At 39.6% G+C, this 23343-nt stretch overlaps 1 long non-coding RNA gene across 1 annotated transcript in view; it reads left to right on the top strand.

Annotated features, from left to right (window-relative positions):
- The window catches only part of LOC139740786 (uncharacterized), a 77817-nt gene that overhangs the window by 36275 nt on the left and 18199 nt on the right, over positions 1–23343 (top strand). Inside the window, exon 2 of the long non-coding RNA XR_011711588.1 lies at positions 17179–17492. This is a non-coding gene — a long non-coding RNA (uncharacterized lncRNA). The remainder of the gene's footprint in view (positions 1–17178; positions 17493–23343) is intronic.

Here is a 23343-nt window from a genome sequence, read left to right as displayed (position 1 = left end):
TGAGTGTTTCAGTATAGGCAGACGTGCACTATGCCGAAATATTTCTACGATCACGTGATGCAATCTAACCAATCCAACGCATATCACACTTGACCTATCTACTATACACGCAAACAGAGGCCGGGTGGATGCTATCTCCAGTAGATGGTAAGTTAGCGAGGAAATGTTAGCCTCAGCATTATATTTGAAACCACTCTTTTTTCCTTTTTTCACTATAAATGAATTACTAACTTTGCGTTGAACGTCCAATTAATATTTATGAAATACACTCCGGGATACATATTTGAGAAATAAACCCTGGATACGTACGGAAACATAAGGTCTTGACAAAGTAAAATGAAACATAAAACCTAATTTACACAATCTGACCTATATCTTGGACTTTTGTAGACATAAGAGATGGGACATCTTTTTAGACTTTAAAGTCAAATGTCAATCAATTCGTCATAAAATCAGCATGTGTTTGTTTTTAATTTGTGGTCAGTCTTCAGCCTTTGTTTGTTATATCATTCCATGTTATGTGCTTCTTTCATGCTACAGTGTCCATACAGAGTGTGCATATATATACTGTTTTTTTTTTCATTTCCTTTCTTCTTCACTTCTTTCACTGGTCCAGAAATCATGTTCACAATGGAAAAAAACACAAACAAAGACAGAATATAAAGTGTTAGATACAATCGTACACACACATATACACACTCACAGGTAGGGCCTATGACCAGTGATGACAGAAATTGGTATTAACGCAGGTGAGACACGGGTATTGTTCCATAGGGGCGGAGTTCTTGACGATACAGATTTAATTTGCATTTTCAGAACACACACACACACACACACACACACACATGTACACGCACTTCGCTTTGTTAACGCTAGAAAAAAGCTCTTATGAAAGTAGATAAGAAATATTGGCTGAAGTCCAGAACGTGTACAATGGCAAATTTACCTGTACAAGAAATGCACAGCACATAAAAGACAACATCGAAATGTTTTTCATCTCGTCCCGTACATCAACAAGATGACATTTGTGTAGAAGGTGACGGAAAGGTATTTCATACTGAGCGGATATGAAAACAACTGACAATCTTACAGAAACCCTCATGACACTACATTCGGAGGGGTAAGAACGAACAGCTATTATGTCTTTAAGGGATAACAGTGCAATACGTGTTTTCCTATAGCAAAAAAAAAAAAAAATGCTATGTAATCAGTTGCTGTTCTCGTCGTTGTTGTTTAATTCATAGTTAATTAATTCATAGAATAAAGGAAAATGCTTCATAATAACCCTTTGGGAAGTCCCTGATTAAAGCTCGCCATAGAATCTAAATGCTGGTGAGCAAAACAAATGAATCTTCCAGCTACAATCTTACTGTAATATTTTTTTGCTTATCTTTGACAAATATATCTTTTACAAAGTTAGGCGATGGAGAGGGGTAGATTTAGCTTTCTATCCTAGCGAAATAAGATATAACAATAAAGAAAGATTTCAACTTAGCTTAAATTTATGAACCAAAACACAAACGTCAACATGGTAGTCGATTTACCTAATGAAAAAAAAAAACACTGAATATCTACCCATCCTGTTAAGCTTTTGAATGCCCTCCAAAGTGATTTACTTTTTTTTTCAAAATTGCAATTCAGCATAATCATCGAAATTTAGATCATCGTATGATTCTATTTTCTAAGCTAGACCCTTCGTTTATCTGCTCACAAATAGGCTACATCACAAGTTACATCAATTACTAGCTTCAATCAATCAATCAATCAATCAATCAATCAATCAAATCAAAAGAGGTTCACCAACGTACATAATTTCCCCCTCGTTTCACTAGTCAATTATGAAAGCGGCATCGGGACTAATTGGTCTGCTCTAGCGTACCACTACGTAGGTCAAAATCTACGTCACACGTCTTCACGCAGACAAAACCGAAGATATCGTGGTCTTAAAGGGATGGTACGGTTTCCGTTGAGGGGGCTTCAGGTTACCAGCATTTTTGATGGTGACTTTTAGAGGAAATGAGAAACCTCTCATGAATTATGAACGAGTATAATAATTTCAAAAAGTGTTTAAAGTTTATTTGATGAAAATTGTTTTTTTAAATGGCTGAGATATCCAAAACAAAGCAATCCTTATAGATGATGGGACACGACTTTTATTAGGATTGCTTTGCTTTACTTTTTTTTTTGGATATCCTAGCCATTTTGAACGGATTTTCATCAAATCAACTTTGAATTTGTCGTAGAATAGTATGCTTTTTATCATTTTGTAAAAAGTTTAAAAGCTGAGTCCTCACCTCATCCAACACTATATACCATGCAGATAAATAGATGTCATATCGAGAAAGTCATCGACCGTTTCTGCGCTTTATTGAAGTACAGGTATTGACAGCATAGTGAGGAAAATTTGCTTGCCCAATGCCTGAATGCACACTCTTTTAAAAGTAAGATACGTAGGTGATGTGATAACAATTTCGATTTTTGTTAATCGATGATAAAATGTTTTAATCATCAAAACCCGATACCGTTTATTAAAAAAAATAAGGAAAAAGAAAATGCCTTGAATTGGCTGCAGTTCACTAGCCATCCTAAATAGGTTTTATTGAAGCAGTCACTGCCCAACATATAGTCGCGCTCCCTCCCCCTACTACCGCCCCCCCCCCCTTGTCATTCTTAGCAGGATTACAAAAAGCCCACACACTTTAATCGACAGTGCGAATGATGATGGGAAAAAAAGAGATATGAGGAAAACTTTGCTCTACTTCTCAACCCCCGGTCTTGATATAATGCTTCTTGATGATACTTGTCTCACTTTCAAAGTGTTCTAATAGCCACCCCTCCCCCACCGACCCCCCCCCCCAAAAAAAAAAAAAAGTTCTGCCGGTGTATAGTTTTGTAACTCATGGCGAGAGTTCTCTGACTATACAAGAGACAGACTACTCTTGGAAGTCTTAGGTAGACAAGGTGAGTCGGCCGCAAAGAGTCTTTAAGGGGTAGATTGTATCCTTGAAGTCTCCGATAGCCTCGGTGAAAACATCGAAAGTAGAGTAAAAGAACCCCTCCTGAAGATCGGAAGGCCTCAGCAGGTGCATCGGCTATCGTTGGAAGAAATGGAAGATGAATAATGAGCGATGACGATAACGGTCGTTTAAGTAGGCGGGCGATGATAAAAGCGCGTCAAAATGATACAAAATAGATAACTCCATCACGCTTTACCGTGGATGAAGGTTGTACTTTACTAGTATTCTTGTCCCGGACTGGACATGCACAGGAAACGTATTGCAATGCACAGATTCTGAAACTTACCCCTATGTACGGGATATTAAGCCCAGCCGGCTTTGATATAACGCACATACTGGCCCGATTTTGTTGTTGTTGTTGTTGTTGTTGTCGTCGTCGTTGTTGTTGTTGTTGTTGTTGTCGTTGTTGTTGTTGTCGTTGTTGTTGTTGTTGTTGTTGTCGTTGTTGTTGTTGTTGTCGTTGTTGGTTTGCATGGAAAAGAATGAACCTATATGTATGTGTACATCCAGGCGTATCGGAAAGAATCTCACATCCGATGTTGAAAACGCAAACAGGAGTTACGAGCTGACGAGGTTACGGGGGGGGGGGGGGGATAGCTATGCTCAATATTCCACACTAACTTGTAAATGAGCGTATTAACATTGATGTTAAGGCGGTTATCTACGTCACTGTTAGAGCACTGTGCAGAGGAAATAAACATGTTTTCGTACAGTTTCACTATCTTGCTGCATATTTTTCAGATAATTTCGACTTTGAGAGTGAGCACGTACAACAAAATGTCAGTTTCAGTTCGTGTTGGTCTACGCGGTGAAATATTTAGAGACAGAAGGGTGGATTTTTTTTTCATTTCAATAAAGAATTTACAGTACAAGTAAAAAAAAAAAAAACCTGCCTTACTAGTTTGTTCATTTCAATTTTACATGATTGCAAACGTTAATTTGTCTCCGTAGCTTTTACATTAAACTGATGATAATATAATGAGCACTTTGCTTTCCCCCGGGGGATGCCTACTAGTTTTTGTCGGTATGTCACTTCGAATTAGGTGAAATTAAGTGGAGTAAATCAAATCAACGTCATGCACCAAGGATAGATAATATGCCTTTTTTTGTAGTGTAATAGCTATCTCCATTAAATGAAGCTTTCGATTGACATGCGGTGGTTTATATTTGTCGGTGAAAGCCTGCAAACACGCCACAACCAAACGACCATCGTGACCGGTGCAAAAATAAATGCTTATCGTTACTTTATACCACTTGATAACAGTTGGGAATGACACAAATATTCTTTAAAAAATATGAGTAAAATGCAACTTAATAGAAAACTGCCTAAAGGGCTTTAGAACGGTGGTCATTTTTAACAATCTAAATTTCAAACACTGTGGGCAATGTTTGCAATGTTAACACGTGTGTTTTGGCAAGATGTTAAAAGCTAATGCTTCTCCCCAAAACAATATTTGTTATCAGAATGGGGGGGGGGGGGGGAGTTTTATCGTTGTCATTATAGGTTTTACTTGCTTGATTAATACCTTGCATCCACTTTCTACTTGCTCCTCTTGTGTCTATGTGTGTGATTATGCGTCTGTGTCCATCTTAACATCTTGTGAAACTTGTGTATTTTGTGTTCGAAGGAAGTTTGTATACTCTCAGTCCTCGAATGTGATCATAGACTATTCTTACAGGCAGAAAGGTCTTCGAAATATCTCTGATTATTTTAGGCAGTAAATCAAGATAAAGAAGGAGTACCCATTATACGGTAGAAGAAAAGAAGAATGTTAAAAAAAAAGATTCTGCAATTTTGTACCAGGGAGGTTTGCGCACTCTCCCATGTACAACTTCGAGAAGATGTAGCTAACCCGTCTCCACCAGATCGACAGGCTCGGTGAGCAGAAAACCAATATGGATTTTTAATGCTGTGCGCTTGAAATGCTTAACAACATCACAGCGTTCGATCGGGCGTGACTAAGCCGCCTCTATAAGACCATCGCAACTTAGCAAGAAGCACCCCCTCGCCTATGCCGTGTCGATCGACTTCGTTCATTATTTCCTTCGCTCGTCAAAAAGACGCATAGCCCTGGATAAAGTCATCACCATACAACCCTGGGCCAAACGTGCCATGCTTTGTTACGGAAAAGACATAATGCGAATAGTTGCAGGTATTTGTTCTTAATCTAACGTAGTGGTCAGTACTACTCCGTGTTATGAAAGTAGGAAGAGATGAAAAGATGGAAATTTAAGAGTGACATGTAATGAGACAAAGCATTCACGTTGAATTTTAGCTTTTTTGAATCACGAGATACTGGAAAGGAACACTTAACACATCTTTGTTCCTACCGACTGGAGGGTTTTTTTTTTTTGTTTTTGTTCTGTTAACCAGTTTTTTTTACCAATCCCAGCAATACATGGCATGTACGTCAAAAGCCAAATGGAGAGTATATGATATCTATCACTGTGAAACTTGAAATGAATGAGACTGTAAAATGCTCAAGCAACATGTCCTTTCTTGCATCCTTGCAAAAATTGTGCAGGTCCATTTACCTAAAGATACCTGGATATCGTGTTGATCTACAGAAGAATGTAGGTAAGAGCGCATGTCTTCTTGACCCAACGGGTGCTGTGCACAGCCATACGGTTGATTTGGTGTTCTCATAGAAGACAATAAGAGATATATTTCACTGTTAAAACAATTTTGGGAACCTCCGTGTTATACATGTAATTACAAGTCTTAAAGGCATGGTTTTATTTAAGGAGCACCGAGGAACCTACCTACCAAGATGCAAGATGGAGTACATCAAATACGGTTGGATATACGTATACAAGCATTATTCTGAGAACCGCCTTATACTTCACCTTTAGTCACTCAGCTCTCCCCCCGCTCCCCCGGCTAACTCATTCACGGAGGAAGCGTGTACGTTGAGAGGGATAACAGTTTACATTGGTCTGCGATCAATCACAGAAATAATCGGTCGGCGTCGAATGCAATCACTCTCACAACCTGAGCTCCTTGGTCATTGATGAAGAGCTAACGCGGGGACATCCCAGACGGTGTTTCGTTTGGAATACATCATGCCATTCAGGTACAACCACTGTTCAGAGTTTTCCCCCAAACATTACTGGCTACCAGTCTCTATGACAAGATTCTGAAAGAGGAAAAGGAATAGGCGGAGGAGGAGGAGGAGGAGGAGGAGGAGGGGGACGAGGAGGAGGAGGAGGAAGAGGAGGAGGAGAAGAAGGGGGACGAGGAGGAGGAGGAGGAGGAAGAGGAGAAAGAGGAGGAGGCGGTGGTGGTGGTTGGGAGGGAAGGGAAGGGGATGAGGAAGAAGCGGAGAAACTGCCTGATTCCCCACAACAAATCAATCAGATTCTTAGAATGAGACCTCGCGGAGAATCGCCCAGTCCACAAAGACTATGTGGAAGGGAAGCCAGCCCACTCAAACGGACTGGACTGGACTGGATATTATAAGGGCAAGCGAGATTCTAATCTGATGAACTGGCAGGAATTACTTAGCCATGAAAAGAAAATTCTCTGAGTTCATCACACAATGGAAAACAATGGACACAATCTGGGGCAGCGATGTATTGCTCCAGTCTGAATTCGTGAAATTCTTGGTATCTTTTCCAAAAAAAGGAAAATGACCAGGTACGGGCATGACATGGTTTTTATCTCTTGCCCATTCAATTATTTAGCTTTCTTGGATATGAGTTGAAAATAAGGAGGGATATGACTGGCTTGAGTACGAATAAACAGTTAACAATCTTCACTCTTTTGAATTTACAGAGGGCAAAAAGAGAAAGAGAGAGCGAGAAAGTGAGAGAGGGAGAGAGAGAGAGATAAAGGACAAACCAACCAACAAACAAGGAGTGACACTCGTGCCTTAATCGTTTTGGTTGAATTAATGGCTTTCTAAAATCTAAAAACTAAAAATGACAATTGATATGTCACGAAGTCGAGATGCATTAAGAGATAACACGAGATAATCGTTTGTAATTCCTCGAACAGTTTCGAGGCAGACAAGAGCGCATTAAGATAGTTCGCTTGTAATTTAGGACGACTCTGTTACGTTCGTTTCTAAATCCATTCATTCGTCCCTTTAGGTAACCACTCGTTCGATCTTCATTATGCCTTTTGTGAAGGAGACTTCGAGAACGGCCAAATATGAGAATAAGAGAAGGATATGAACTGAACTAATAGGATGGTTTATACACTGCAAAAAGTCCGGTGTTAAATAGTGAACACCGAGCTGGTGTTAAATTTTCGGTGCTCATTTATTTTATTGAAAAAATGTGAAAATAAATTTACACCACAGTAACACCAGCTGGTGTGGTCTCTTATTGAAGCCGGACGGGTGTTAAACCATTGATATTAACACCAACAAATATCAAATCAACACCATGTGGTGTCATTTTTGAATTAACACCAGTACAGTGTCAAAATAACACCAGGTACAGTGTCAAATTAACACCACAAAGTGTCAGGTGAACACTTTTTAACACCATCACAGTGCATTTTCAACACCTGTGGGTGTGGTCCTTTTATTGAAGTTTGATCGGTGTTAGATTTAACACCCGTGGTGTTAAATCTAACACCGCTGTTTTTACAGTGTATCCGGCCATTTCGCGGTCATTGTTGTGAGTATGTTTGTTTGTTTTCTCTTTTGCCATCTGTTTAATGTGTAGTTGCATACCCTTTGGGTCCATTATCTTAACCATAGAAACTAAAGGTTGCCAAAAGCAAGTGAATTTGTATTAAACTTATAAACAGTAAGGCAAAAATTTTGCTGCACACGTGACTTAGAGAACAAAAGTTCTGCTTCTGCGCCTGCAGTTGAGCGTTGGGCCTAAAAGTTTGATTGATACTTCCAGGACCTTTGTAATGCAAATGCATGTGAACATATATTGGTTAATATCTATAATACATTGAACATCTATCATATGTGTCGTATTCTATGAAAAGAGTTTTCTATCACTTTTCTTCAGATTACTTGGATACGCACAAAGAAAAAAAAATGTTCAATATGAAACTTAGTGGAGGCATGATAATGCAATGCAAATTGATATTACCATAATATTGCATCTACTTTGTGCCCTGAAAAAAAAAAAATCCATACAGGTTTCTTTGTGCGTTCTAGTCCCCAATGTTTATGCAAGACATATCCAGCAATCCAAGACTCCACTATTGGGCAAAAATGGTGTTGTGCGCATGCGCGAGACATCTGTTTCCGTAGTCCAACCCGGGGGGAGGCGCCTTGTGAACATTACGTGCACGAACGCAAACGCACGTAAACGGTTGCCTGTATATGAATTGTCATTTGGAGAAATAATTCTATCGGTATTAAAGCAATACAGATAATATGAATGCCCTAGTTTAATTTCTAAGAATACAGAGTAGGGAGGATGACATATTGGTCTCTTCTTGAAATGATAACCTTGTTCCTAATCGATTTCGCCCCATAGTTGTAAGAAGTAGATTATGCCGGTATTTTTAGTAGAGCTTGCGGGAATTTCTTCTCTAATCTATTTATCAACATATTTCCAGAAGTCACTTAATAGTTTAATGTGCTTTTAATAGGTACGCGAGGACAAACCACACTTTATTCGACGTATATTGTGACTTGAGTTACTTTGGGTGATGTTACGTAATAATGACCTCCCTGATTCTGGCTGCTATTAAGATAAAAGCTATTTTACGAAGGTTTTTTTTTTTTTTTTTTTTTTTTTTAGTTCATGTCACTTTAAGTATTTATCAGGTGTTCTGATCGCATTCTTTTTTTGTGTGTTGTTGCCTTATGTTTCTTCATTTTGCCTTTCTTCTTTTAAGTATTTTCAACAATTTTGTTTTTTAGAAAGTGCCTGAGGCGCCAGGGTAATGAAGTAGGTGTCCTTTAACTTCGGACAAAAGTAGCTTGTTTCCCAGACAAGGAAGAGGAGTATGAAAGTAATGGATGCCTCTTTATACTGAAAGGCGACATAGCCCTGGTACAATGATGAATCCACTGGACACCAGAATCACGGCCAGCCTATTAAAACCCGTCCGAGATAGTTACCCATCTTAGGCGAGACTTAAATATTATCCTTATTCACACATCTTTAGAGAAGAGTATAGCGTCAAAGCCAGTGGGGTGAGTCATTGTAGCCAAAATTTGTTTGGCTTGGGAGTAAATCGTGTGATTTCTTTCTCTTTTTTTTTTCTTCTTACATGTCTGATACGCTCTCGCACAGGAGGGCTTCCCTTTTCATCGAAACACCAAAATATCCTAAAGAAAACGTGTTATTAGTCATGCATGACGTGTTATCTCTACCTCCATGATCAAACCTCCACTCGTATACGAAGAAGAGCTGATGACGATGACCATGACTTACGGAGAGAGGCCTGACCTGATTTACAACCCCTACCAGACAGATGCTTACTAGTGACATCATGACATGTAGAACACACAGAGCAACAGAGCATCTCCTCCACTCGGCTCACCCATCTCCCTCCTCTCCCCTCCCCCCTCCCACCCCTTTGGGGAAAAAAAGAGACTTTGACAGAAAGTAGCGCTGCCAGTGGAGCGCTGCGGTAGTAGGACCTTCCCAATGACTCAGGAGTCACGTGTTTACTTCGCCTAACGAGCGCAGCGGCGCGCTTTCTGCTGAACTGTTTACCCAAAAGTAGATGAAGGTTAATTGATAAATGATCAATGGAACCAGAGACCGTCATATACACTACTCTATCCCCGGATCGCAGCACGAAGCGTGTTAGCAGTTGGTATGACGTCTGATGGACGGGGCTCTCGAGGCGGGAAGGAAATTAACACGAGGCAACGAGGGATCAGATTTAAGAAACTATCAAGTACTCTGATTTGTTCTTGAATCGGAAGCTCTCACATCCGTTTCGCTTTTTCTTCAGCGTCAATGATGGAACGTCTTCCTTCTACATCCTCCCCCTCCCTCCCTCCCTCCCCCTCTCTCTGTATTGTCTAAATAGATACATTATTCAAATCAGCATTAAATGATGATATACATTGTACGTTTATATCAAATATTTTTTTTTCATAGTGTTACTAATAATACTTCTCGCTACATCATCAACAATAACTGGAGAGTCACCCTTCTAGTTTTAGATTCTCTATATCCATGGCAATGGTGAACAATTTATTATCCATTTATTGATACGTGCGTATTTATCGGAAATGTGGTTGTGGGAAAATAATTGCGTGCTATAATGTGGGCTGGAAGTTGATGTAATTTTGGTGAAAGTGATTGTTTCTTCTACCTCCCCCCCCCCCCCCTTTCTCTCTCTCTCTCTCTCTCTCCCTCTCTCTCTCTCTCTCTCCAAGTTGGGATCTGACAATCAATTTTGCAGTTTTCATATGTTCAAAATTTCTTTGCGACATGAAAAACTGTTTGCAACAATCGAAACCGTTTGCGGATTTGATTGCAACTTTTTACGAAAAGGAATGCAAATGCTGATCTAACATTCGCCGCCTAGGGAGATACGTAAAGGTGGCCGCACAGTATATGCGGTTTTTTTCTTGCGACTGCTTGCGGTTTCGAGAAGTCGCACGCGGTTCTCGGCCGTAAGCGACTTCTCGTGATTTGGAGGCGTCCGCAAGCCTTGCGACCTCCTTGCGGCTGCTGTCAAATTTTGAACATGTTCAAAACCTTGCGATCGTCTGCGGTTGTCTCTGCGAACCCTTTGTCGCGACCGGCTGAAATTCCGCAAGCCTTGCGGTCGTTGCGCTCACACTATGCGACTCGATGATCGACTGCAACTGCGATCAAAAAACCGCATAGTGTGAGGCCACCTTAGCTCCCTTGAGGACTCAGCGGCAATTACAAGGTTACTCTCTCCCCCAGAAGTGCCATAATGTGAATAAGGCTGCCGTCACTGTCATTCGGCTGTGATCTTCACCGTCGCTTATCCCTTGCCCTTACTCTTGACTGACTTTCCCTTAAGGTATGTCTTCATGTATCGAAGTAATCGCACTGTCTGGTCTGAAAACGGTACATGAATGAATATGGACTGCATGAAATACTTACAGTATACAACACAGTATAGGTGGACGAGGCACAGGGACGCGCAGACACTCCAGTAAAATTTTTCAGTAGTAATCATTGGTAATTGCTATTATCTGTTCGGCGACCACTTGGAAAATGGTCAGGTATCAATCTTTAATTGGTCGGCAACTGGTTGCCAAGAGCCAGAAATAACTGAAAACCAGTCCGAAAGAGGTTGCAGATCTTTTTTTTTAATCTGACCAATTTAAAACCAGAAAACCCCTTTCTTCAATGTATTGTTTTCTTCCGGTTTTCCATGCTGCACCGAAAAGCTGTAACCGACCAAAACTGGTTGCCGACCGCCGACAACCATTTGCCGGCTTAAAGAAAAGTAAAAAACAAAAAAAAAAAAAACACACAAAAAATAAACAACAACAACAACAAAAACACATGTGACGACCAATTGCCGACCAGTGATTTCAGAGGTTGTAGAATGGTCGGCGACCGGTCTTCGCTTATGTGTAACCAGGGCACTACAACGTTTACTCCGTCGGGTAAGTCAGTATGCATATCGAGTTCAGGTCAGAAACAGGTCCGTCCATACCACTTTTATTGCTAGCACTCGTCAATTTACAGTAAACGTATTCAGTAATGATAAATCATATGCCTACTTTTTCTTCTCGGCACATGGGCAAGTGTCCTTGCAAAAATACTATTTTAAATGGGGTCATTTAATGTAACTTTCTCCTCTTGAAATGATACTCTTTGAAAGATCATAATCAAATTCAAATTTATTCAGAGTTTTTAACATTGAACATGTCATAAATGAAATACAATCATTTTTTATCCCAATATTCGAAAAAAATGAGACGCACAATTCAAACATTATTATGTAGAACTGTCATCTGACAACGAAATGGAAAGACATGTTGATTTACGGCTATTCTGGATAGAGGAATAAACATTGATGTCGCTGAATTATGGTAGAATGTATTTTTGCAGTTGGAATACAGAAAGCTGTGGTTAATATAAGCAAATACATGTAGTTTGAAGAGACGACAGTCTGAATAGAAAAGGATTATAGCGTGATTATGTGCAAACTGCAAGAAACCAAGTTATCCATTACTCTGGCGTTGCATTGCATGATAGCAATAGATTGTGTGGGTATAAAGGAAGGGGGTGTTTGAGTGAGTGTGGTGAGGGCTGGTGAGGATGTGTGTGTTCAGCAAGCGCGCGGCACGATGCTCCTTTTTTGTGTTATACGCCTGAATATGTTTGTTGAATGGGTTTATGTTGAATAGACTCATGATAATGGAGTGTGATTAAAAAATAAAATCAGATGCTAGGAACATTACGTGGTTAATATCAGGAATCGAGTAATCATAATTTGATAGGATGCGCCCTTTCATTGTGGCTGTGGGGGGAAACAATGTGCAGGATTAAATTTGTTCCGACAGGTGATTCCATACGTCCGGCCTGTCTGGTCCGTGGTGTCGGGCAGATCTACAGGCGAGGAGCAGCTTCGGGTTGATCATTGCGATGGCGTGTGGGGTACATTGTGGGGTACGTGTGGGGTACGAGTGTATATTGCAATTTGAGATGAATGTATCTTGAAAGAAATGTAATAATTTGTTGATGTACTTAAACACAAAATAATAGCAGTAATAGTATTAATACAAGTAATTGTAGGTGTGAAGATTCAGTGTTTCCTTCCCTTATTTTCACAATTTTCTCTTTCTTTTGGATTTTTAAATGGTTTTCATCTCTTCCAGTAAAGTATTATCCCTGCTAAGAGAACGCAGTGTCCCACTATGTGTTCACAATGTGTTCAGATAGTCGACTATGTGAAATCGCTCGAATTTAACAGTGTGAAGATGATTTCACACTATGGTGTGGTTTTTACAGAGTGTTCACATAGTAATGTTGTGCTTCACACTGTGAATTGATGATTAGCAATTTGCTGACAATGTTAAAACCCTCGAACCTAACAGCGTGAAGAGATCTCACACTGTGTTCAAAATGTGTTGACACTGTGTTTCACACAGTGGGATACTGTGTTTCACACTGTGGGATACTGTGTTCTTTCCAACAGGGACAGCAGGTAGCTTATTACTCTTAGTCGCTCTTGTAGTCTCTCTTCCACAATATGAAGAAAAACAAATTTATTCTGTTTTCTTCTACATCCATTTTTATTTTTTTCCATGCCCCCTCCTCCCCCCCCCCCAAAAAAAAGAGAAACGTTTTCTTCTATTTTGGATTTTATTTTTTGTCCGAAAATACTTATCGTCTCCGACTTGTCAATTAAAGCCTTAGTTCTCTCAATGTCAAGTGATTTTGTCTTGCAGCCAAATCTATTCGGCCAATTAGTATAGAGCATTGATTGTAAGCTGTGTCTCTAGTAATAAGGGGGTTCCTATAGGATTTTGTTGTGAGTGAAGTAAGTACGAATTGACAAAAAAAAGACATGTGGAAAATACTACAGGTCATTAAGATGGCGAAATTAGATTGCGTATGGATGATTTTTGGTCAATGAAAGTGCTCACGGAGGAACTTTAATGCATGATGGCTTTGACACGATTGAAAAATAAAGTTTACTTGGAGATATTGCAGTAACAAACACCAACTTTAGATGGAACCCCACGCCCGTGATCGATATAGCATCATGCTCGCATTGCAATGTCAGGGCGTTACTGACGACATTCGCCAATAAGCGAATTATTGTGCTGATATTGAATTCATTACGGGGGCTCTGATAACCTCATCGAGTCACAATATACCTCATAAACGGTCTGTCCTCGGGGGCTCGCAGCGGCCACAAACGCCGAAACACCCTCTGAGGAAGCATCTGAGGAGTGCTTCTGTTTGTGCCCTATCTCTCTCCCATTCATAGAAAGGAGAGTAAATTGCTTAACTCTGATTATCTTAATGAAACCGCGGCGGACATGTACCGCCAGTATATGACGCAGTCCGCGCTGTTTGCTATCAACCAAAAAATGAGTAGGCCTGTCTTTCCGCTCGCCCGCAATCAACTTTGTCCGCTTCGCCCCACCCCCCCCCCCTCATCGCTATCTGTCTATCTGCCCCCACTCCACCCCACAAACTGAAACTCGACACAATGAACTCCGAAGGGATGTAGTCATGGGTCTTTGTGACAGTCTCTTTTGTCGGGAACACACGTAAACACGAAAATGAGCTGTCGGGGAATTTTTGATGATTTTTTTTTTCCGTAAGAGAAATCTATATCCATAGCCAGCTACAGTGGGCGAACGTGAATACGCGAATACAAGGGGAATATATGGAGACACTGTCGTTCAAGAATATGTTGGGTGAATTGTTTTTTAAGATCCTCCCACCATTTTCCATTCCTCCCCCCCCCCCCTCTCTCTCTCTCTCTCTCTCTCTCTCTAGTCCTATCATTGTTTCTTCCCGGTGTATCGGTTCCTACGCACAATTATCCGTCATAGAAAGGATGGCTGCAAAAATCAGTCCATCATTCAGTTCATTCGGGTCGTGTAGAATATGGGGTGAATAATGGATAGGATCAAATTTACCCTTATAAAGACTTTTAACTGTCAGTGAAATTTCACTCCTGTGCTTACTGGAGAAGCGGAATGATTCTCAGTGATCGGGGGATTAGGAAACACTCGGCGATAAGGGCTTTGCACTTGAGGTCATCAACATTTATCTTTAGGCAAGTGTCTTCCTTCTATCTCTATCAGTCTATGCATATTCCACTGCATCTTAAAACTACTTATCGAAATGATAAAGGTCGTGGTTGGCAAACGTATGACGCATTTTCTACATGTTCTCGTTTTGTTGCTCATAATCACACAGGCCGCGAGTGTTATATAGCAACGATATTTTCTCCTGTGGAAACTAACTCTTTGCTAATCTTTTGCCATCTTCTCGAGGAGATTTCAGTAATCACAGGAGGCATATTTGCAGGTAGACTATTCTGGAGATTTTCTTTTAATGAGAGTGGTGCTCGGAATTTGAGATAGTGACTCCAACGTCGAGAAAATTAGGGTTACCGCTGGAGATTTTACCGAGACCCAAATTAAAACTTACATCGGAATTTTAGAGGTAGAGGAAACAAGCTACACATTTATCGTGACTAGGTCCATTGTTATATATCTCTATTTATCCATTTCTCTGTCTCTTTCTATCTTTTTTTTTCCACACATATTTATTTTCGCAGAGATAGATAAAAGAGAAGCAAGTGCGGGGGCGAAGGGTTCACGCCTTTTGCATTATGTCAACAGCCTTTCATTCTGGAATAATATAAAACGTAATAGTACCCTTTTGTTATCACTGCTTGTACGTGTGAAAGAAAGAATATTTCGGCTTTACTCGATGAAATGTGCAATGCTGCGAGAAGAAGAGAAAACAAAACTCTCTTCTTTTTCTTTTTCTTTTGTATCTCCTTCCATTTCCACTCATTTCATTCGTTACACTCTTTGTTGCATGGTCGCTTCCTGACTTCGCTTTCCGTTCTAATGTTTGTTTAAAACTTTGTTATGTATTCTGTTTTATATCTTGTTCCACTATATATTTCTTAGCCTTCTTCAATATATTTCTCTCGCCTCTTATTTGATTTTCTTTCTTTTTTAATTTGATTCCTTTCTGCTTTGGGTCAACGACAGGAATCTCAATTTACAAGGTCGTACGGTGCATTGATTTTATGCGTAGATAGTAACAACAGTTACTGGCGTCAGTATAGAATTCATTCAAGTTTTGAGCAAGTATAATCTGACAAACTAAAAGGTTATACTTAAAGTTTGTCTTGAATGTATTCTGATCCAAAAACGTCTTCCAATTTGATATGAGTTGTAATGATGGAGTTCGATAATGGGTTCGTTGATCCGTGCTGCTAGTAAATATGCATGTCAGGTGACTTTTGGTGATCTTTCCTATCTTCTGAAAAGTTTAAAAACTATTTTTATTTCATGGGGTCAGAAAGGTTGATTCGTGTAACTGCGATAGTGACTGTCGTATAGTAGTAGTAGCAGCAGTTGCAACAATCCCGGTAATATAAAGTTTGAATACTGAGAGTAATGATAATGTTAATAATGTTTCTACTCCTATTACCTGGACTACTATACAACAATTAGTATTAATTGTGACAACAATTATGTCAAAAATATATGACGTAACAATGATAGAAGTTTTACAGCGTTGTAACTCCTCTTGCAAAGATGTTTAATTTGTAGAAAAATATCCAAAAATATCAATAGAAGCACAGCTTGCAGTACTGTTAAGGACACAAAAAGAGTTTTATATCTAAACAAAGGTATTATTGGATTTAAAGCATTATTGAATGTATTGAATGACTGATCAAAGTGATATATTACTTCGAGTCTATGGAGTGTCCTAATGCTAATTGCTGGAAAATTTACAAAGACCAAGAATGGCCCTGTTGTTAAGCGTGTGAGGATTTTCTTGTGTTTTGGCGCTCCTTTCAAGTATTGTGACTGACTGAATCTGGCTGCTCTAAGCGGAACAGGGCTTGGTTGTTATGGCAACGAGATGACGTGGCTTGTTTTGTCATGAATTACATGGCAAATATAACTTGTGAAACTGCTGCTTTCAAATTCACATCAGGCAGGACGGAGGAGTTAGATTATCCCGTTATGACAGTGATCACTCATTTTCTTTATTTCACTCTTTCACTATCTGGTTCATATCTAAAGTATATGCCTACTGCAACAGCGAACATGAATGTGATCCTCCACAAAAATCTCAAAATTTGCATGTCAAAACATGTATTTTGTAAATATTGCAATATGCTCTAAAATTTAAAATAGGGAAATCCGTACTATAACTTGAATAGTGAAAGGGCTGTCAGCTTGCTTGATATTGTTTGTCCCTTTTCACCAACTGTAATGCTCTTTAACTTTGATTATTTAATGAGGTATACTCAACTTTGTTTGTTATCGATATTCTTGGGGGGTAAATAAATCTAATTTCATTTCATTTTCACTTCCATCTCATTTTATTTTATTTCAGTTGATTCTATTTCATTTCTTTTCGTATTGCCACATTTAGCTTTGAGACAATCACAGTTCATTCTTATCGCTGCCACATCAATGGCAAGGGTTAACTTTTCGTACGAGTTCAAGTCTATATGACAGTGCTGTATACTCACTGACAGTATTCTCTTCTGTGTCTTATGTATCTCTTTCAGAAGGATATTTCACGTAGTTATCAAGGCAAGACCGAGAAAGAAAAGACAGCGAGAACGAAACACAATATCCGGTTCTGCAGCAGCTTCTTCCTTCCATCAACGCGAGACAGCTGAAAGCTCCCTCCAATTTATCCATCATGAAATCTGGATCAGTACTGCTCCTCACTTTGGCAACGGCGTGCTTGGTCTTACTATTACAGAGTACGGGTGCGCATGCGCGGGCTTTCGACATGGACCTTCTGGACGAGAGGGAAACGGAAGGAGGTTACGAAAAAAGGGACACATCACTCCGAAACACTCTTAAATCATTAATGGTAAGACAAATTTTCCCATTAACGCTCCTACAATTTCGGGGTGTGGAAGGTTACTTGTGATGTGTTGGAAGGACGCCTTTTAGAGCTTTTTCTTTTTTCTCTCAAGAGGTAAACGTCCCACAATAAACTCATGCCTTTTGTGACCTTTTTTTTCAATCATTATTACTTGAGTCAACACATCTCCCTCTCTCTCCCTCAGTGTTTCTATGTACTATCGGCCCACGAAAGTACTTCATCAATGGAGTAGTTGAAAAAAAAAACTTTTGAAATAGGCACATTACAATGTTTTTTTTTCTAACAAGTGTACAAAAACTTAAACAAGCAAACAAACAAACAAATAAACAAACAAACAAACAAGCAAGCAAGCAAACAAACAAACAAACAAACTACAAAGGCATTTCGCAAGGTTAAGGTGAGATAGTTATCTCCGATAGATTTTTTGTGGTTCATCTCGCCAGATTTATTCCATCATGTTTTGATGAAGTAGCTTTGGAGAGAATAAAGAATTAAAGGAGTGGTCCCAGGAGGGGCATCGGGAGGGTTTTTAGGAGATATTTATCTTCCTCGCGGTCAGATGTAGAGACATGAATTCGATGATGGGCGGAGGGGAGAGGGGGGAGGAGAGACCAAACCGGCGTTGATGAGATGTCAACATTATGCGCTGCTCGATCGCCATGGCGGATTCGCGCCCGGCGAACTGGAAGTTATGGGGGGCTGCGCGCCCAGGAAACGGCACATTACAAAATGTGCACGGCACCACGATTCCGGCTTCGATCACCGGCTGCCTGCGCGCCCCCGTAAACATGAGGGTGGTAAAGTGCAGTGTGAGTGGACGGGTCGCCCGAGAGTGAAGTGTGAAGCCAATGCCCCCAGAATGTCTGTAACAAAGAGGGATGAAAAGGTTAAGAGAAGAGGTCGGGACTGGATTGGGGGCGGGGGAAGAGGTGGAGGGGGTGTGAACGGAGGAAAGGAAGAGGAAATTCATTATGTTATGTACTATGTTGTATAAAAGGTGAACGATGTGGGGGGGGGGGGGCAAGCAGTGCTTGGAGAAAGAGGGAGAGGTTAATATCTAAGGAAGATTAATAGAGTAATAAACAAAACGTACTTCATTATTTCTTTAAATGCACTATCGGTCTCCTTGACACGCGCACATACACAAACACACACACACAAACGCACACACACACACACAGACAAACAAACACACAGACAAACAAACAAACATAAAACACAAACACACTCAGGACTCACAGCAAGACTCTCATCTGCCCATGCATGCAGGCACCTTCGGGCTTTTAGAGAGATAGATACAGACAGATAGACCCACACAGAGACACTCTACAGCCACGCACACTGTACATGATTGAATGTTAACTATGTTTAAATATGAGCATATTTTGTTACATAAATTATGTATAGCAACCACAACTAAGTATTTACCCTATTCCCTGAAAGTAGGGGAGGGGAGAATTAAAAGACTCTCTGTGAAATGAGGCAAAAAGGGAACCCCTGGCCCAATCCTTTTTTTTTAAGCCATCAAACTTCAACAGCATGATTGTATGTTTTGGTGCTCTGTATGTGCTATGTGTGATGATGCAGCTGTATAATAGAAACACAAATGAATCTGGCATTAGCTGCCGTTTGCTTGTTACTTGCGTATAGCTTTCATCAATGAAACGTGTCGTTACTCGTCGTTTTTTTTTGTGAACACAGACAAAGGCTAGAGTAAAATGTTTCATCATAAAATTATATCTAAAAGAGATGGTTTATATATTCATCTGTCAATATGAATTATATACATAATAAAATACCCAATTTGCTGTAAGAAAGTGGCATAATTGCAAACACTTACGCAAATTATACCGGAAGAAAACTTCCTTGCTTACCAAGTCTTCCATTAACTTGCACAAAATCTTCTGCAGATTATATTAATTTTTATATTTCTTTGTTTCCTTGGAATCTGAGAGTAAATTACATCCTTCGCATCTGGGCACTGTTTTATGAAGAGTTATAATTGATTACATGGTTGATTTCTATGGTGAGTCTATAACAGCCTGTGTGGTAAGAAAATTTATAATCGATTGTATCTTTTGACAAAACGGGGCCCTGGTTATGTTGAAGCTAAAATAACCTTGTAAATAATGACATTAAAGAGGCAGCCACTTGTACTTGCTTACTGATTTGTTCTCTTTTGTCTTCACACCAATGGGAATCTAGTGAACCAAAGACATCATCGTCTCATCTAATTTGCATAATGTTGTTGCGATCGATATCATTGATCGATGAAAACATGTACAAATGATAAAATTCCATAACCTTGTTGTTTATATCGGATATGATTACATGTCCAAGGATTTACTTTGTTGTTATAACTCTATTCATCCAAATCTACTTCAAAATAAAGTGGATTTCCACGTTAAGCTTTGCCTCAATGTCCACTCACAGACCGTTTGCATGTCGCCAATTCCTATACCTCGTTTTGTCTGATAGTGTTTAACACGCCGGTGCGGCCTTGTTTGATATGCGATGTTTAGGTGCGAAGACTCGACGTTAGATTGGGGCCACATGAAATAAAATAATTCAATAGGAGGCTAAATCAAATTAGTGAAAGAAGAGTCAGTCCTTGCCAAACGAGAGGAAGGGGAAACAAAAGAGAAGGAGACGGTACAGGGGCTATTTACCTCAAGGTACAGGACGAAGTGCGTCAGAACTTGTCCATTGTACACGTACGATATGATTTGATAATGCACGCCAAGAAGTTCTTCTCAAACATATGACGCTTGCATATTTATTGTTGCCGTCTGTGTTTCTTTCCAAGGTCTTTTTTTTCTTCATCTTTCTCTTCCCTACCCCATTTAGTACATTCATCTTTTCTGTGTGTTTGTGTAAGTGTGTGAAAAATCCCACGCGAGCCACAATCAACATATTTAGGTATTCTTCAGTGATTTCCCCAAATATCAATCACTATAGTTATTATTATCTTCATAATCATTCTTCCCCAATTTTTAGTATGTTTAGTTCTCCTGTTTTCTTTTCAATTTACTCTTTTCTATATTGCATTGCCTGATTGAGTCTTGAACACTGTTTATCAATGATATTGATCATAATATAATTTTGATTATTGTAACAAATCCTTAGCTGTCCTCTTACATTTTTATTAACTTAGAAGCTGTGCATTACTATTCATTTTCATTAAAAATTACTTCTTTTCGAGGACATTGAACTTTCCTGCTCAATCTTTTAAGATGTTACCGGGTATTCCTTTTTTACATTACATATTATAAAGACCTTTAAACTATATCAATTTTCTTTTAATCCTTTTTTTTTTGTTCCATGATCATGAGACGGCTGTAATGGTATTAACATGGGAAGGTTATTTTTTCTTCAAAGTTGGAAGGTGTTGGCTTGCATTTCTTCATACAATTTTCTAGCTGTGTTTATATGCGGTCGTTATATAAATCAATATACTGTAAGTCGAAAAAAAGAACACTTTGAATATGGTAAGTAGGATTTTGTGGGAGATTTTTTTTTTATCAAGAGGAAAAAAAAAGTTTTAGGGGGAAGAATAAATTTCTGATGCCATAGGCTTTTGTGCTGATTTTGCTTATCCAACGCATTCAGGAAGACGAATGCAAATCAGACTCCACATTCATCGTGTTCCTATTTAAGTAAAGGGGGTGAGCTGATGTAATGCCACATGACCGCAATGAAGGTGGTTGAATCACACGTACAGGAACCCATCTTTGAAAGGAGCCGGAGAAACAAACTCGGCAAGCTAAACACCCACGGCCGTGAGAGAAGAAGGAGAAATAAACAGACCCGCCAGAGATAAAGGGCAGGAAAACATTTCATTTACACTGAGCGTGAAAATCGTGTCAAATCGAACTTTCCCTTCAAACACGGCCATTTATTTGAAGGCTAAAAACAGCCCCACAATTGACTTCACTCAATACTGCTCGAATCTATAAGTTTTGGCTGTCCACTGCCAGAGCAAACTACACAATGATTATCTTAGTAAACGTAAAGGGACAACAACGTCAGTCTTCTCCTTGTATATGTTATACATCTCTTCAACCACGTTTCATCGCCAATTCTCTCTCCCTCTCTCCCCTTTCTCCCCTCCCCTCTCTTCCTTTTTCTCTCTTTCTCTTTTCTGCTCTCTATCTAGCCCTTAGTACTCCTTGCAGTCATTGTTCCTTATATTGATTTCGGGATGTATCGATGAGTGGTATCGTTACTGGGGAGAAAAATGACGCAAACAAATTCTGCAGCGACAGGAAAGCTGAGATTGAAAGCAAAGAGAGATGCAAGGGCAATGTTTCGCGCTGAATTTCTCTATCAATGTATCTCCTGTCGCTCTCTCCATTCCATTTGACTGTGACGTCAGCAGTCAAAGCGATTGTGTTCATTTACAATTAGGAGATTGTTCCTACGGAGGCCATGCACCCTCGTGCACGTCGAATGAATAATATTTATCCGTGGTTGATGTATCTCTCTATTCACGGGAGCATTGCTCGATTTAGTCAATTCTCGGCAGACCGTTCATCATCTAATAGTCTCCGGAATCTATGGGGCTGTGATTGGTAAATAAATAGAACAATGCTGGCAATGAAGCGATCTATTTTATAACAGGAACATGTCTGGGGTACGTTTCCATTCGTCTCATATCAATTTGCGAAAGCGAACCGGACGTTCTCTCGACTCTTGTCGCTCGAGATTTCACTCTGCCAGCATCAGATATGTCATGCCGTGATACTTCTCTGAGAGGCCGCTCTATTTCAAAGCAGAGAGCCAACAGTTCTTGAGCTACTAGTATATGCTCGAGTTCGTACACATGGACACACAAACGAACTCAGAGACACACGTACACACCTGCTGATATCAGAAAATATAATGCCAGCATTCCCATAGGTCATAGGGATACAGAGCGAAACATGAAATTAGTTTAAATCCGATTTTACTCAAGCTCTTACTGACTGTTTATCAATCGTCTCGGAATCACTAAATCCACATAGTATGTTTGAATGAAAAACATGGTTCCTTTTTAATTTCACATCCAATCCCAGGATATATACCATGTCCACTTTACGTCAGGACCTGCTATTCAGGCCAAATAGATTTAACCCCTTGAGCCCTTTAAGCCACACTCTGTGGTTTACTTTTGTAATTTCGTTCTCACAAACTCCATCATTCATTGCTTCTGAAGGTAGACTTAAAACTCTACAAATTGATAATACAAACCAACAAGACGAATTCCCGCCCCCCCCCCCCAAAAAAAAAAAGAGGCGCTAAAGTTTTGTGTCAGCTCTGAAGCACTGTAAGTTAAGCAACATACAATAATAGTACCACTATTCTCTCTCTTCAGGGGAAGATATTGTCCATTTTTTGGTAATGGTAGTGTTGGTACAATGCTCCTCACTAAAACAATTCCCCCTTGAAGTGCCTGTAGACATAATTGAGTACTTGAATACAAGAACAGCGCAAGTCCAAATTTAGCTATCAGCTATTATGGAGATCCCTTTGGAAGTTATGCAAATATAGATAATCATTGACGGTTTTACATTCCAATTTGTAGACATAACATTCCCAGAAGGGAAAAATAAAAAAGCAGTTATGGTATTACTTGCTGTTTTTTTTTCCTCTACTGGATTTGGGTTTTTCTTACATTCAGGTATCCAATTGCTTACTTGCAAGCTACTCATTGCACGCCGTTCGTTCAATATTCATAACCTATAGTGCATTTGAAAATTTGCCGTTGACACTTAAAATCCCCAAAATACAAAGAATACTGAGATCAGTTAGTTGATCATAATGTATCAGTGTTACATTTTCTTCTCAGTCACGGCAA

Source organism: Diadema antillarum, unplaced genomic scaffold (assembly GCF_040938485.1).
Source record: "Diadema antillarum isolate AM-2024a unplaced genomic scaffold, OU_Dant_1.0 scf00000030, whole genome shotgun sequence".
Classification (NCBI taxonomy): domain Eukaryota; kingdom Metazoa; phylum Echinodermata; class Echinoidea; order Diadematoida; family Diadematidae; genus Diadema; species Diadema antillarum.
The sequence above is the reverse complement of the archived record's forward strand: the minus strand, read 5'-3'. Positions and strand labels throughout refer to the sequence as shown.